Source organism: Cavia porcellus, unplaced genomic scaffold, assembly GCF_034190915.1.
Source record: "Cavia porcellus strain 051 isolate PalLab524CR breed Dunkin Hartley unplaced genomic scaffold, mCavPor4.1 scaffold_7, whole genome shotgun sequence".
NCBI lineage: Eukaryota > Metazoa > Chordata > Mammalia > Rodentia > Caviidae > Cavia > Cavia porcellus.
Window position 1 is genome coordinate 98,183,301 of NW_026947490.1, and position 13,133 is coordinate 98,196,433.

Below are 13,133 nucleotides of genomic sequence, written 5' to 3' on the forward strand. Positions count from 1 at the left end.
CTCCTCCTCCTCCCCCTCCTCCCCTTCCTCTCCCTCTTCTCCTCCTCCCCCTCCTCCCCCTCCTCCCCCTCTTCCCCTCCTCCCCCTCCCCTTCCCCCTCCTCCCCCTCCCCTTCCCCCTCCTCCCCTCCTCCCTCTCCTCCCCTTTTCTCTCCCTCTTCCCCTCCTCCCCTTTCCTCTCCCTCTTCCCCTCCCCCTCCTCCCCTCCCCCTCCTCCCCTTTCCTCTCTCTCTTCCCCTCCTCCCCCTCCTCCCTCTCCCCCTCCTCCTCCTCCCCCTCCTCCCCCTCCTCCCCTTCCTCCCTCTCCCCCTCCTCCTCCTCCCCCTCCTCCCACCCAGGCAGCCCAGTCGCGCTCGCTCTGCTCTGGGGATCCGCTGCCCCGCCCGGGTTGGGCTCCGCCGGGAACGCGCGGAGCAGGTGAGCCGGGTGGCACCGGTCCCAGGCCGGCTGGTGGCCCGACCGAAGCGACCCCGAGAGCTGGCAGTGCTGTGCGGGGCGGGTGGGCGCGGCGCAGAGCTGCCTTGCACTGGCGCAGATCGCGGGTCCTCGGCGCGCCGAAGAATGAAGGTCCCCAGCGGAGCTGGTGGCGCCGGCGGGAGAGCGCGGCCGGGGCGCGTGACCGGCCAGGCAGGCGAGCAGTGCCGCCTTCTCGGAGCTCGGAAAGATGCGGCGGTTAGAGGCCACAGAGGCTCAGACCTGGCCCAGCACTCCGACAGGTTAGGAAGGCACCAAACAAATTTGGTCTTTTGATGTGGCAGTGCCCGCAGGAACTCGCGCCACTTGGCAGCGCCCCTAAGAGGTGAAATGCGAGAGGGTTGGGGCTGGGCCTCTCAGTTCTGTGGTCCATTTCTGTCAGGTCAGAATCGCAGGTGCAGTGTGGCCAGGGACATGACTGGCCAGCGCAGGGAAAGGGACACAGAGGCGCGGATCCGGTCTGCGCGGGGTGTGAGGATGGCACACAGCCTTGCCTGCCAACTCCACCCAAATTTCCTAAAGTAGCACGGAGGAGATGCTTTCATTTTTGAGTTCCAAGGAAGAGGGGCTGACCTATGAGGGCTCCCACTCCACCTCCGAAGTTTTCACGGAGCCCATTGTAGTCATAGGTGAATGCCTAACAGGGATCAGGGAACAGCTGAGAGCAGAGGACGCATAGAACTGGACGCCTTTGGGGTTTGATGCTTCCCCGAGTTCCATGCACAGACACGGGTAGTAAATTATTTTTTGATGGCGGTAATGTGGGTGTCACCTCTTTCAGCGGTAACACAGAAACTTACTTCACAAGAAAGCTTTTGATTGGCAGGCTGATGGAATGTGCCCTGAGCCAGTAGTGCTGAATTATAATGCTAAAAATGCAAATGAAAAAAAAAATACCACAAGCCCTCCAACCCTTATTCCTTAGACTTTCTAATGCACTCTGTGTTCCTTTTAAGGAAAAATTGACCCAGACTCTACCATTTACAACCAGACTTTCTCCTGTGGCAAATAAAAGCTTTCACACATGATAGTATTTGAGGCTGGAAAATTATTTTTCCAAAGCATTCCTGGCTCATCTCTCACTCTTCCTAGGTGCCTGTAGTCTCTCTCTTCTCTGCAGGCCAGAATAAGTGCAATGTGAAGAGAAAGCCACTGTCACCTGGGATGTGCTCCCCTCCCCAAAACCACATTCCACATGATAGAATTTTTGGCATGGTTAAAAAGATAGAAATACGAAATAAAAGTGGCCTTTATTTTAAGAATGTGGAGAGAGAACCCCCGACCACTGAAGTGCGGCTTTTCTCTCTGCCCTACAGATGGTGTGGGGGCATACATATAGCTTAGGTTTGGGTGGTGCCTAAGGGGCATTACTGATGCACAAGAAGCCCACTGGAATTCATTTTGTGCCACAGATAAATTGCCTAGGGGTGGTGAAGGTGACCTCAAGATAAAGCCCCTTAACCGTGGGAGCAATGAAACCCAAAATGTGTAATAGTCATTGTACAAAAGAGAGGAAAAGAAAGTACTCTAAACTATATAACTGCATGTATATTTAAGTGTATAAGATAGAAAATGATATCACAGAGTTTTATTGGATCATTGAACAGAACTGTTTGCAGTATCATTGTTGGAATGTCCACTCTACAAGCTTTAATTTTGTGACTTGAACAATTATTTCTAAGATGGCAATATGTAATCCATTAACTAATGATTTCCTACTGTTCATTTTTTTCTTCTGTAAATCTGTATAACTTGTACCCTTTCACTGTTTTTTTTTCTTTTCCCCTTAAAAAAAAAAAAAAAAAAAAAAAGATAAAGCCCCTTGATTTTACCTCCAAACCTCCCTCCATTGCAGTGTCCCATTTAGGGCAAAATCCTTTCACCACAGTGGTCACCTCATGCTGATGTTTGAAAAAATTCATAAAACTGAAAACTAGAAATGAAGATTCTGCCCCAATTAACTGTTCATTCTAGTCCCACTCAGGGTGCACTGATCCTCAGGCTATCTTTGCTAATGCTTAAATGACTTCAACTACACTGTGGAGAGGTTATGTTTCCTTTGTGTACTCTTATTTAGAAGTGTCTAAAACTGTCTATCCTAACAGGGTTAGGGTTAGGGCTCAGTGGAGTAAGTTTAATGAATCATTTTCATCTGCAATTAAGTACTCTTATGTCTACCCTAACTTTTTCTTTCCTTTTGTGAACTGAAATATTTATTTTGGTTCTTGTGATAAGAAAATGTGAAGAGGATTAAAGGCACACTAGAGTTCATTCTGTCCTTCAAAAATCAGACAAACAAATTTGGCTCACTTTTTGTCCTTTTATTTTGCTTCTGTTTTGATAGTGCTTCTGTGAAACCAAATGCTCTTTTAGCTCCGGACAGCTGACTAGATCCTTTCATGGTTTGAATATAGTTAGTTACTCAGAGTTGAAATTTTAGAATTTGGATCTTGGTATTTGCTTCTTTTAGGGGACATTTAAAGTTCTGACAAAAAAAAAAGTTCTGGATTTTAAAAATCTCTCCCTCCCTTCACAGGGATAGTGACTTTCAAGTGCTAACTGACACACTTGGTAAATCACAGGATGCAGAGATCACCACATGAGACACCCAGAGAGAATTATCAAAAGGTCTCTCCTTCGAAGCAACTCCATAATATTCTCTGTTGAGAGTGCAAATTGGTTCATATTTTCTGGAGAACAACGTGCCACTTATTTGTCAAAATTTAAAATATGCCCACATTTGGAACCAGTGATCATACTTCCTCGAGATATATATTGTGATATGGAGGCCTGTTAGCCAAAATATAAATAGAATAGAGTGATTTCCCTTATCTGCACTTCTGCTCTCTGTGATATCAGTTATCTTTAGTCAAACTGTGGCACAAAAATATTAATAGAAAAATTCCATAAATGGTGCATAAGTTATAAATTATCACACTGAGTAGTGTGATGGAGTCTCACAGTATCCTGAACCATCCTTTCCAGGTTTGATTGTGTTTATACTGTGTATGCTGCCTACACAGTGGCAGAGAGAGAGAAAGGGAGAGAGACAGAAAGAAACAGAGAGACAGAGAGAGAATATATTCACATAGCTTTCATTATAGTACATTGCTATAATTTTTCTGTTTTTTTATACGCCTTCAGCTTTGACTATACCCATTTTATGAACTGGACTTGATCCTAAGCATGCATGCATACAGATGTCCATAGTATGCACAGAGTTTAACAGTTCACATAAGCATCCTGAAAGTGTCTTGGATGGAATCTTCTGCAGAGAAGTGGGGGACTATTAACTGTAGATAGTTTTTAGAGCATTATTTGGATTACTAAACTACTAGACAAAACTGTCTAGCATATTATGATAATGAAAGAGAATTAACTTTATTCATAGAAGCTCTATGCAGAAGAATTTAGAGAAAATAGAAATTTAATGACATGCTAACATTCTTAAGTTTGAATGATGGAAGGTATTTATTATGTTATTTCCATTTCTTCAATGTTTAACATTTTAATAATAAGTTTACAAAGGGCTCACTGAGAAAACATTGACCAAATAAACTATGGTCTACCTGCACAATGTAGTTGGCTATATAGTTGTCATATCTGTCAAAATATTAGGCATATTTTCAGTAAAATGATAATAAAGTATTCATTTCATGGCAGATATTTAAAAAGCTGTTTAAAATAAGAATCTGGAGCATGATAGAAGAGCTTTCAGAAGGCAGATGCTTCCTGCTGGGAAGAGTTTCAAAGCTGGATAGAAAACAATACAGTTTTAGAGGCACCACAGAGCTGCTGAGGCAATGGGGATCTAAAGCCCGAGGCCTTGGAGAGGAAAAAGAAAACCTTGGGTGAGTCACCACTGTCACTGCCTTTTCCCACTTAGTTCTTTGCCTGCTCTTGGTACTGAGCAGGATTTGAGTGTGTAACTCCTGTGCACCTGGAAGCGGTTTGTGGGCCAATGAAAAAATGCTGGCAGAATTCTAGGTTGTCCTGGAAGTCCAGGGACTCAAAAAATGAAATTTAAGGATGTCTAGGCAGCCAGAACACAGTTTAGGGACAAGAGTCTGGTGAAAATAGAGACCCAGGAAAGTTAGACTGCCATAACCAAGCATCTGCTGTACTTTCAAACTACAGAGAGTAGGAATGTAAGATGAGAGGTACAAGACTCATGGAAATTTGAGTTCATGTTTCTAACACTTCATACTACCAATGAGGTAAAAATTATACCTCTGACTCCACTAAAAAGAAATCCTTTCACAGATCACTCAGAAAGCTACGGGATGAGGAAGAAATGAACTGAAGAAAATGAAATTTCATAAAAACTACAGTGCAGTCCCTCATTGGATGCAAGTTATCTAATTACACTTTGTCTTTTTTGTGGAAAGGTAGTACCTTCTGAAGGCTCTACTGTTTGCTAGATAAAATGACCAACAATGTGTCAAAAATTACTAGAGGTTCAATTAGGACCAAGAAAAAAGAAAAAAGAGCCACAGAGAATCTGGATATAAAGAGTTATAAAGCAGATGTGGTTAAAAGTTTCCAAAAATAATTGTATTGGAAAAAAACTTTAAGAATTTGATTGATGAGGATAATATTAGCTTATGCTTATCAGAAAAGTGGATTCACTACTGATAAGTGAAAATAACCTTGCAAAAACACAGAGGGAAAAAGATAGAAAAACATGAATATCAAAATATATTGGATATGGTAAGAAAATTTAGCATGTATGTAATTAAAATTCCTTAGATGAATGAAAGAAAAATCAACAGGGCAAAAGCAGTATTTTGGAAATCATGGTTGGATAATTTCTAAAACTAAAAAAAAGTCTTGGTAGATTCAAGATGTTTTAGAACTCCAAATGAAAAAAATACCAAGGAAGAGATATATTAACACATATATAATGCAATTGGTAACAATCTCAAACAGAAATTCTTAAAAGCATGTAGAAAAAACAGATGTTTTCTGAAGTCAAATCATGTAAATCTGTTAGGCTCAGAGATGTCTTCCTTAAAGAAACCAGTGAAACCAGATTAAAGACTGACAGCTTGTCTTCTTCAAAGAAATGAATGAAGCCACAGTTAAATGAAAAAGTATTTTTATAGCCAAATAAAAGAAAAATATCATTAGCTTAGAATTTTGAATACACAGGAAATTTTTTAATTAAGAAAAATAGATGATATCTCCATGTAAACAAAGATTAGCTAACTTTATTGCCACTATTTTTTTTTTTACCAAAAAGTAATCCAACAGGAAAATATTCTTAAAATTAGATATGAAACAGCAATGGAAGCAGCCAATCTTTGAATAAATATCAACGATGACAATGTACTGTGTCGATGTCCGCTCCCGGCCGGCAGGAAGGACACACGACAAAGTCTGGTAGTGGACAACCTTTTCTTTTTATTTTCCTTCTCCGTACAGCCTGCCCTGGGTTCTCCCAGCTGAAGCCTCCTCTGGTCCGCTCCCCGCGGCTCCTTTTGTGCTTCAGTCTGCCCCAAAGCCTCTACCGGTCCGCTCTCCGCGGCTCCTTTTGGGCTTTTACTTCTGGGCTTCTACCTGGCTTCTTCTTCCGCCCAGGGGTGGCACCGGTATATATACGGGTACAGTGTCCAATCATGTTAAAGTAAGCAAGGCAAGCTGATTGGCTAACATCATCAGTTGCCAGGCAGACTATATTGTTGAGCGGGTTGTTTACGCGGTAAGCAGGAAACTAACATATTCGATGGGAGGGGTAATCTACCTCAGGCTTTGCTCTTTACCACAGGCCGCACGTCCGCCGCGCAAGGCGAGCTATCACAGACGCGGCTCCCAACATCTCCCCCTATTTTATTTTTTATGAATGTGCGCATCGTAGCCCTTCCTGGACTGGGTGCAGAGGCTTATGCCCTATGTGTAGGTCCACCGTAGGTCCTTGGCTTAGACCCTGGTTGGCCATGCCATGGTCTGCCAAGGCCCTGAGGCCCTCGTCCTTTTTCTAGGGCCAGGCACAAACTGGACGGAACCTGGATGCACACAAGCTTGCACTCATTTCCTCTCCGTAAAGAAATCCCCTCGGAGAGAAATTTAGACCTGGGCAGCATCTAATAGTCCAGCGGCTTACGTGCAGGATGGGGTAGGGTCTGGCTTAGGTCGTGCTGGGGAGGCACGCTCTTACCCGTCATTGACTCACCTACCCAGCTATGTCATAATTTTTTAGAGGAGGAGTGTGGGAAGCTCACCACCCCTAGACTCGGTCGTAGGCTAGGCGAGCGAGCCATGTATATGCCTGAGGATCTTCTTGTCCATTTCGGGCTACCGCTATTTTTATTTATCTTGTTGGTTGGTCTGTGATGGATCTCCGGTAGGGCAGGTCTGATCTTTAGTCGAGGGCTTTGTCGCCCGTGTCAGTCTCTCCGGTATCCACAGTGGTTCTCGTCCCAGTTCCTGTGGGAAAACACAAACCGCGCCTCGGTTCCAGCTGACCACTGGATCCGGGCCCATCCATTGTCCTGTCAGGACATCTTTCCACTTCACCCACCCTTTATGGTTGGGGGAAGGGTTGCAGTGCTCCACAGCTGGGGAGCGATTATCATTATTTAAATTTAAAAAATTGTGTGTGAATAGTGCCATGGATAATCGTGCCTTTGGGGCCAGGCCTTGGCCTACTCCCCCTTTTTGTTTTTGTAAAATTTCTTTGAGGCTTCTATGAGCCCTCTCAATGATTTCTTGACCTTGGGGATTGTATGGGATACCATGTTTTAATTGAACCTCCATCATTTTGCAGAACTCATTGAAGGCTTTGCCTATATAGGCTGGTCCATTATCAGTTTTTAATATTTTTGGTTTGCCCCATGCGGCCCAAGCCGCCAGGCAATGATTGATCACATTAGACACTTTTTCACCTGTTTCTGCTGTTGCGAATATGACGTGAGAACAGGTGTCTGTGGAAACATGAACATATTTAAGAGTCCCAAACTCCTGTATATGTGTGATGTCCATTTGCCAAACATCACCAGGGATCAAACCTCGAGGGTTTACTCCCATCGGTATGGCAGGTTTGTATGTGGCACAGGAGTCACATAGTCGCACGATATCTCGTGCATCTGCTCTAGAAACATGGAAATGGTTTGCTAGTGTCCTGGCATTAACATGAAATTTATCATGGAAGGCACGGGCTCGCTCGATTGGTGTTAGTAAGGTAAAAATCCATAACGGGCGAGTGGCAGTGTCAGCAGCCGCATTCCCCTGTGCCATGGGCCCTGGCAGGGATGTATGTGCTCTTATGTGGGTGGTGAAGACCTTATGGTGTCTGTTCTGAAGCAATGTCTGGATAGACAGGAACAGTCCAGCCACTGTGGAAGTGGATCTAATTAAACTGGCAGTCTCAAGCACTTGCATAGCATTGACCACATACCTAGAATCGGAGACAATGTTAATGGCTTCTGAGAACCGTTCAAGAATCATTTTAACGATCTGCAGTTCTACCACCTGAGGCTGATCTGGTTTAAATTGTATGGTAACCGGGGGCTTGCCTAGGATCACATAGGCGCCTATCCCCGTCTTGGAGCCATCTGTGTATATTGTAGTTGCTGGGACTAATGGCTCAGAGGCAGTAACCTTTGGAAAAATTATAGGGTGCTGAGTGACAAATGACAAGATAGGGTCTTTAGGGTATTGATTGTTTATATCCCCATGGAAAACACATCTCAGAATGGCCCAGGTATCTATGCAGGCAGCCAGGGTCTTGATCTGGCTGGCGGTATAGGGTACTCGGATGGCTTGTGGTCCTGAGCCAAAATGTTGGACAGCTCTATCATGCGCTTCAAGGGCCAATGAAGCGACTGCCTCCGGGTAATGCTCTATGACTTTTGCAGGTGAGACCTTAGGGTGTATCCACAGTAGTGGTCCTTTCTGCCAAATCACCGCTGTAGGCTGTAAACTAGTCTGTAGCAAACAGACATCAAAGGGTCGCCCTGGTTCAATTCTGTGTAAGGTAGCCCCACCTAAGGCTTTTTCCACTCTCTGTAAGGCAGCTCTTGCCTCAGGAGTGAGCCTCCTGTGGGAGGCTATATCTGGGTCTCCCTTCAGAAGGTCGAACAGGGGTTTGAGATCTGAATTTGGTATATGTAAATATGGCCTAATCCAAGTAATGTCTCCCAATAGCTTTTGCATGTCATTTAGGGTCCTAACGCCATCCATCCTAATGGTGACCTTCTGTATAAGTCTGGAGGTGACACTGAGGTCCACACCTGCTGACCCAGGGGTGGCCCTTGTTGAAGGCTGCCACCCTGAGCTGTCCTGTCTCTGGGGCGGGGGCCCGCCTGTGAAGGGGGCCCCCTCTGGCCATTTTTTGGCTCTCTAGCATCTTGTCCACAAATACGGTTGCCCTGAGCATCAAAGACCGACCTACACTCCTCAGCTTTGTGTGATCCCTTTTTGCATCGCCCACAAACATATGGTTCTTCATTCCTAGGGCGAGGCCTAGCATCTGCATTGTTTGGGCAATGACGTTTAATGTGTCCTGGCTCCCCGCAGGCAAAACACCCTTTAGCCTTACATTCCCCTTCTAACCCGCGAGGTCCCCTCTGCTGTACAGCCGCGGCCAGGAGAGCAGCCACTCCCGAGTTGGAGAGCGGCCCCCCTATCTCTCTGCATATCCTAATCCAGGCGTTGAGGTCCTTGTTCTTATGAGGAGCTATCACTGCCTTGCACTCCTTTGTACATTGCTCAAAAATCAGCTGTCTTACCAGCGGTTGAGCCACTCCCGGATCAGAAAATATCTTATCGGCAGCATCTTGCCTTCGGGCCACAAAGTCAACAAATGGCTCTGTGGTACCCTGAATTATTTTTGAAAGACACAAGGAGGCTGTTCCGGCACCACTTACCTGTTTCCAGGCGCGGAGCCCTATGGCATTGATTTGTTCATAGACAGCGCCGGGGAACTGAGTCTGATCATCAGCGTGCCGACCTTCTCCCATAAGCATTTCTTTGTTCCACCCCCGGTTTCCCCGATTGGCGTTTCTCTCAGCCTGCTCTGCAGAGAACTCTGCGTACCAGGCTCGCCAATCCAGGTAACTGCCCGAGGGCAGACACGCCTTTGCCAGCTGAATCCAGTCCGCGGGGGTGAGGGGCCCAGAAGACAGATTCTCCAGCATGGCAATGGTGTAAGGCGCAGTCGGCCCAAAGGTTGTAACTGCATTTTTAAGTTCTCTAATCTGCTTTATCTCAAAAGGCTCCCATACATTGCGTCCCTGGCCCATAGCTACTTGTACAGGAAATATCCCGTAGGGGCCACTATCTATCCCAGGTGGATGTACCTCATGAGACAAGCGTCCCCCCTGCCAAAGCCGCCTGTAAAAATACCGACCCGCCGGCGGCGGAGCATAGGACGGCGGCCGTGATTGGGCGGAAAATGGGGGCCCGTGCATCACTTCCTGTTCTGGCGAAAGGGGAGAGAGCTCCCAGGCGGCCGCCTCGTGGCGAGGAATCGCCTCCGGAAACGGCCCCCAAGGTGGGGCGGAAGGCTTCGCCTCCCTCTCGCGCCGGGGAGCGCTCAGGAGCTCTCTACTCCTCCGCAGACCAGGTTGAGCAGAGCGCAATTCGAGGGGCAACGCTGGAAAAGAACCCTGCGACTCCTTATTGAGCGACTTAGGCTCCTGACAGCTGGTCTCTTTGGCCTCCTTGCCATTCAACTTTCCCTCGTCCTCGGAGTCAGACGACTCCGAGGCTAGAGCCCCGTCCTCCTCCTTAGCATCCTTGTTCCCCTTGACGGACCCCTCTCGGGAGCTCCCTGACTGGGCCTGCTCAGATACCCTGCGTACTTTTGTAAGCTCTTGAGAGCTTTCTCCACAACCACCCTCGCTCTTAGTGTTGCTACCTAACATGTTTCCCATCTTTTAATATGTTACTCACCGCGTGAGGCCCAAGGAATCCGCCACTTACGCGTGAGCCTGAGGGGAGTCTAAAAGCCCTGTAGGTGCGCGCCACCCAGAGCCCAGGCTTATCCCCAACTCACCTGTCTCGCAGCTCTGTACTGGAGCGTTGTCCACTTCCACGTCTCGGGGGTGATCAGTCCCCGGGCGGGCCTCCAAATGTCGATGTCCGCTCCCGGCCGGCAGGAAGGACACACGACAAAGTCTGGTAGTGGACAACCTTTTCTTTTTATTTTCCTTCTCCGTACAGCCTGCCCTGGGTTCTCCCAGCTGAAGCCTCCTCTGGTCCGCTCCCTGCGGCTCCTTTTGTGCTTCAGTCTGCCCCAAAGCCTCTACCGGTCCGCTCTCCGCGGCTCCTTTTGGGCTTTTACTTCTGGGCTTCTACCTGGCTTCTTCTTCCGCCCAGGGGTGGCACCGGTATATATACGGGTACAGTGTCCAATCATGTTAAAGTAAGCAAGGCAAGCTGATTGGCTAACATCATCAGTTGCCAGGCAGACTATATTGTTGAGTGGGTTGTTTACGCGGTAAGCAGGAAACTAACATATTCGATGGGAGGGGTAATCTACCTCAGGCTTTGCTCTTTACCACAGGCCGCACGTCCGCCGCGCAAGGCGAGCTATCACAGACGCGGCTCCCAACAGTACTGTGAGATTTAAAACCTGTGTAGCACTAAAATACATTGAAAGACACAAAATCAGAAAGGGTTAAGTGGAATGCAGGAGTTTCACAATCTAGGAGCTGACCCTGTACATACTAACTTGAATTAATGCGGTGGAATAAACAAACCTAATGCAATCTAAATGGGACTCCTAAAAGAGCAGAAAAAGAAGGCGTAATTAAAACCTATTCAAGGAAAATCCACACTCTGTGCCTGAGGAGGAGAGGATGCAGCTGTGTCCATGCATTCATTGGCCTCCAACGAACTCCACACTGTGCCCTGGCTCCAGCCACTAGCCAGTTCCAAGCCCTCCACAGAGGGCAATAGAGACTCTGAGCAGCTGGCTAAGCCAATATGGTGAAGTCCAGTTCCCAGAAGAGAAGACAAGCTGGAGGGTAGGGTCAGCAGATCCAGGGAAAAACTATGAACCCCTCCATCTTTTCCAGTACAACCATTAATGGTTAAGCTTTATGAATTTTTAAATAGTTAAATCTCTAATACCGAATATTGTTCTATTGCTAGTGGAGATACAGAGTTGTATTTAGAAAATGTTTACTATGTGTCAGTATCTGGTTTGTTTCTGTGTTTCTTCTATGATTATAGAGTCTCTTTATGGTTAATAGTGGCACATTGTTCCTTAAAGTATATCAATATTATTATTGTTGACTTCATTGCTATGCATGATGGTTACTAAAGTTGGTTTTCTCAGTGTACCAGTATCTGAATTGCCTTTGTATCATTAACAAGATTGAAGACCATTCCCAAAGCACTGAGTGCTAGGCCAAATATACTGCAGCCTGGCCTTGCAAATAAATAGAGACAGAAAGATTTTGGAACAGAGGCAAAAACCTGTAGTTAGCTACACCCAAGTCTCCTCATTAGCACAAAGCCTTTCATTATAATAAATAGAAGCCCTAGGGCAAAACAAAACAAATGAAACAAGCAAACAAAAAATAAAAGTTGGGAAGATCAGGCCACAATATACTTGTCATGCCATAATTCCCTTAAACCATGGACATTAGAGGTGTAAGAAATCAAAAGTTACATAGCTAAATTATTTGAAAAGATAACAGGGACTAAAATACAAATCAATGATTAGATAATGGACCTAATAAAATGATCAGCAGTGTAACAGAAGACACTAATAAAAAGCTAGCTGCACTTAACAAAATGATACCAAATTTGAATGACAAGTGTAGCAAAGAATTAGAGTCCCTGAAATGTTATCAAATATAAAACTAAGAGACTAAAAATTCTATGGGAAAGATAAGTGACAAAAGTGACCAATGGTAGGAACATTGTCAGATCTAAAAGACAAGGCTATAGTTGGTGACCTACATACATTGTAAGTTTTGAAAATTTCCAAAGGGGAGTTTTCATTAATAATGCAATAATACCTCCTGACCTGAAAGGCTTTTATAACCTGGTTACTTTCATTCCTTGTCTAAGATCCAATGCTGAAACTTTCTGAGTAAACCTGGGACAGTTTCATTGTTGTCATTAAACCTAAACAAAAAACTTTTGTGAATAAGATTTCCTTTAAATGATTAAAACAACAAATTGCAATACAGGTACTTACTGATTTACATCTGTTTATCTGTCTTGAGACATGAAATGAGACAGTTTCCATATTATATAGTGATAAACAAACTACAATTGTAAATATCAATGCAACAAATCCATAGCTAACAGTCAGGAAATGCTAAATTCACCAAAAGGAGAACAGGTCATTCTATCAGGAGAGCAGGTGACATTATTAGGAGAACAGGTCAGATTAAAAGGGGCTGACAATACAAGTCAGAGCTGATTAATAGCTAGATACCTGTGTAATAGGCAAATACTCTCACCCCCTGGAGAGCAGTGGTTTTTACATGGACACTGATGAGGATAGATTAAATAGAAAGCTATGCAAAAATACATACCTGTGTGCCATTGATTCAACAAAATCTACTGAAGCTACATTAGCTTGACTATATTCAACATGTATAATCAGAAGTTTGTTAAAAACAAATATTCTTTAATACATATCCCACTAAACAGAGTAACCAACTACATAAACAGAAACAGGATTGGAAGAGAAAAATC

At 45.2% G+C, this 13,133-nt stretch overlaps 1 pseudogene; it reads right to left on the bottom strand.

The window, feature by feature from the left end:
• Positions 1-13,133, bottom strand: part of LOC101788715 (pro-neuregulin-3, membrane-bound isoform-like) — a 77,190-nt pseudogene that overhangs the window by 48,625 nt on the left and 15,432 nt on the right.